Genomic DNA, 3,829 nt, shown 5'->3' with positions numbered 1-3,829 from the left:
AACTCTGATTGGGAGGTGGTGGTGGAAGGGATGACTCAATGGCCAATTAAATGTTTACAAACTCATGATTTATTGAGAGGCTTTCACACCAACAGGTAAGCAGTAGTGAGAGAGGAGGAACAAGCCACAGGGAGTAGCTGCAGTACCTCCTGGATGACCATGCTGTTTTCCTCGGAATGCCAAGAAGCGTTGGGGGTGGAAGGGGTGGGGGCCGAGCTCTTCTCCCAGCAGAGCTTCTGGTAGGCCGCCTGATGAAAAAGAGGCCTCAGAGTTCTCACCAGTAAAGCTCCTACAGGCATCTCTGCCATGACCAGTTTCTTTTTCTTTTTTTCTTTCTTTCTTTCTTTCTTTTTTTTTTTTTTTTTTTTTGAGACAGAGTCTCTCTCTGTCACCCAGGCTGGAGTGCAGCACTGCCATCATAGCTCACTGTAGCCTCAACCTCCCTGGCTCGTGCGATCCTCCCACCTCAGCCTTAGGAGTAGCTGGGACTACAAGCGTACACCACTATGCCCGGCTGACTTTTTTATTTTGAGACAGAATCTCGCTCTGTCGCCCACGCTGGAGTGCAATAGCACAATCTTGGCTTATTGCAACCTCCGCCTCCCAGGTTCAAGCGATTCCCTGCCTGAGTCTCCAAGTAGCTGGGACTACAGGCACGCGCCACCATGCCTGGCCAATTTTTTTTTTTTTTTTTTTTTAGAGACAGGGTTTCACCATGTTGGCCAGGATGGTCTCAAACTCCTAACCTTGTGATCTGTCCGCCTCGGCCTCCCAAAGTGTTGGGATTACAAGCATGAGCCACTGCACCCGGCCAACTTTTAAAATTTTTAGTAGAGACGAGATCTCCCAATGTTGCCAGGCTGATCTTGAACTGCTGGGTTCAAGCAATCTCCTTACTTCATCCTTCCAAAATGTTAGGGTTATAGGCATGAGCCATGGCGCCCAGTGATGGTCAGTTTATCGAGGTGTTCATAGCCCTCTGCAGGCGTCTCCATGGCCATTATCTCAGCTGCCTTTTGGCTTCTCTTTCTTGTTAGGTCTTGGGGGTGTCTGACCACAGCAGGTGTTATCACATCACCTCTGTCCACTGTACACTTTGAGGGGTCAGCAGCTTCACTGTAGGCTGAGTCACTTGTCATAAGTGACTCTATTTTGACATGTTTAGAATCACAAAACATTGTTATCTATCACATAGGGAGTGGCAAGTCATTTTGGAAGAGTGGCTTTTTCTTTTTTTTTTTTTTTTTTGAGATGGAGTCTCCTGTTCTCTCTCTGAGGCTGGAGTGCAATGGTGTGATCTCCGTTCACCACAACTTCCACCTCCCAGGTTCAAGTGATTCTCCTGCCTCAGCCTCCCCAGTAGCTGGGATTACAGGTGCACCACCATGCTCAGCTAATTTTTATATTTTTAGTAGAGACAGGGTTTCACCATGTTGGTCAGGCTGGTCTCGAATTCCTGACCTTGTGATCTGCCTACCTTGACTTCTCAAAGTGCTAGGATTACAGATGTGAGCCATTGTGCCCGGCTGGAATTGTGGCTTTTTTTTTTTTCTGAATGAGGCAATTTATTAATCCAGCATGGTTTGTTCTAAATGCTTCTTGTTGGTAGCTGCCACCTGTCCGGCGATTCTGTCCAGATCTCTGTCCCTGAGGTGTCAGTTTGCAGCCGCCATCTTGGTCCTTTTCTGCCATTTTCAGCCCCTCCAGGGCTTGGAGGACCAGGCGGGCCACACTCTTGGAGCCTCGGCTGAAGGGGCTGGGCATGACACCGTTTCTCTGACGTCCCCCGTAGATCTTGGTCATGGAGCCAACGCCAGTGCCACCCCAGAGGTACAGGTGCCGCGCTGTGGAAGCAGCTTGCGTGTAGAACCAGTTTTCATCGTAGGGAGTAAGCTCTTTGACGGTGTCCACCCATTCAGGGACTTTCAGCTTCCCGGACTTTTCGAGAAAGGCTGCCAGAGCTCTGAGGAACTTCTGCTGGTTCACATCTGTCACAGTAACTCCAGGCATCATGCAGCCTCCTCCCTACCAGGCAGGGGAAAGGGCAGAATCGTGGCTCTTAATCCAGATAGGCAGGCCCTAGTGTTGGTGGGGATCCCCCACTTGCTGGTCTTGAAGTCCTAAACTCAAGCGATCCTCCCACATTGGCCTCCCAAAGTGCTGAGATTATGGGGGTGAGCCACTGTGACTGGCCCCTTTCTTTCTTTTGTTTCTTACTCCTTCCTTCTCTCTTTCACCGTTTCTCAGAAGTGGGTGGTTCAAGGATTTTCCCTGACTAGGAGAAGAGTACGCGAGAGCCCAGGCGGGCAGGGCGAGCCGCAGAGCTGCAGCCGGGCCAGAACTCACGCAAGGCTGCCTCCAGGAATCGCGTTGTGGCATGTGCTACAATTGAATGCCTTTCTATTGCTGAGTAGTTTTCTATATTCTGTGGGTGTTTATCCACTCCTCAAAGCTAATACACATTTGGGTTTCTTCCAGTATTTGGCTTTTGAGAATCATGCTGCTGCCTGGTGTGGTGGCTCATGCCTGTAATCCCAGCACTTTGGGAGGCTAAAATGGGATGACCATTTGAGGCCAGGAGTTTGAGACCAGCCTGGGCTACATAGCAAGACCTTGTCCCTAAAAGTAAAATAAAATAAAATAACAAATAATGCTGCTATAAAATTTTTTGTACATATTTGTACAGACGTGTGTTTTTATTTCTCTTGGAGAAATACTTAGGAGTGAATTTGTTGGGTCAAATAGTAAGTGTATGTTAAATCTTACAACACTCTGGCTTCCTAAGTTCCAGAGCAGCTGTACCATTTTTCATTTCCACCAGCAGTGAATGAAAGTGACACATCTTCACCAACACTTAGTATTGCCAGTCTTTTTACATTTAGCCATTTTAGTGGGCACAATGATATCCCATTGTGGTTTTCATTTGCATTGTCTGATGGCTAGTGATTTAGAGCAGTAAGCCCCAACCTTTTTTGGCACCAGAGACTGGCTTCCTGGAAGACAATTTTCCCACAGAGAATTGCTGATGAAGGCTGAGGGATGCTTTCAGCATCAGGGATTAGATTTTCATGAGGAGCACACAACCTAGATCCCTCGAATGTGCAGTTCACAATAGGGTTTGAGCTCCTCTGAGAATCTAATGCCGCTGCATTAGATTCTCAAAAAAATAAAAGGAAAGATAAATTCATTTCACAAGTCAATGTATACGGTTCAGAAAAACATTCCAAGTGGTGCATGCGGAGGTGGTGGTCACGGTCCTGGAGGACACATGGGTATAGCAGGTGGCTGAGGTCCCAGAGGACACTGCAGTGAAGGACTCAGTTGAGATGGCAGAGGCCAGCCATGTAGAGGAGGTGGCTGATATACTACAGGAGCCCCAGGAGAAGGTGGCTGAAGTCCCAGAGGCCACGAGTGGAGACTATTGAAGTACCCGAGGTGACTCATGTAGAGGTGGTAGTTGAGGGGCCACAGGCCACCCGGGTAGAGGAGGTGGCTGAGGCTGAACAGGCTGCTAAGTGGAGGAGTAGGCTGAGGTCCCACAGACCACAGAGCAGGAGAAAATTGCTGAGGTCCCAGAGGAGAGACACCTGCAGCAGGGAGATGAGGTCCCAGGGGACAAGAAGCTGCAGTAGGTTGATGAGGTATTGCAGGACAGACACCTGCAGGAGGAAAATGAGGTCCCAGAGGATGGAAGCCTGCAGGAGGTGCATGAGGTCCCGGAACACAGATGCCTGCAGGAGGTGGATGAGGTCCTGAGGGACAGACGCCTGCAGGTGGAAGATGAGGTCCGGGGGACAAACAGCTGCAGGAGGCTGATGAAGTGTTGCAG

General features: G+C 49.3%; 1 pseudogene; it reads right to left on the bottom strand.

The window, feature by feature from the left end:
- Positions 1-1,568: 1,568 nt before the first annotated feature.
- LOC116562620 lies at positions 1,569-2,043 on the bottom strand (annotated as a pseudogene).
- Positions 2,044-3,829: the final 1,786 nt, after the last annotated feature.

This window comes from Sapajus apella, unplaced genomic scaffold (assembly GCF_009761245.1).
Source record: "Sapajus apella isolate SASKATOON/1434 unplaced genomic scaffold, GSC_monkey_1.0 scaffold33, whole genome shotgun sequence".
In the NCBI taxonomy this organism is placed as follows: domain Eukaryota; kingdom Metazoa; phylum Chordata; class Mammalia; order Primates; family Cebidae; genus Sapajus; species Sapajus apella.
The sequence above is the reverse complement of the archived record's forward strand: the minus strand, read 5'-3'. Positions and strand labels throughout refer to the sequence as shown.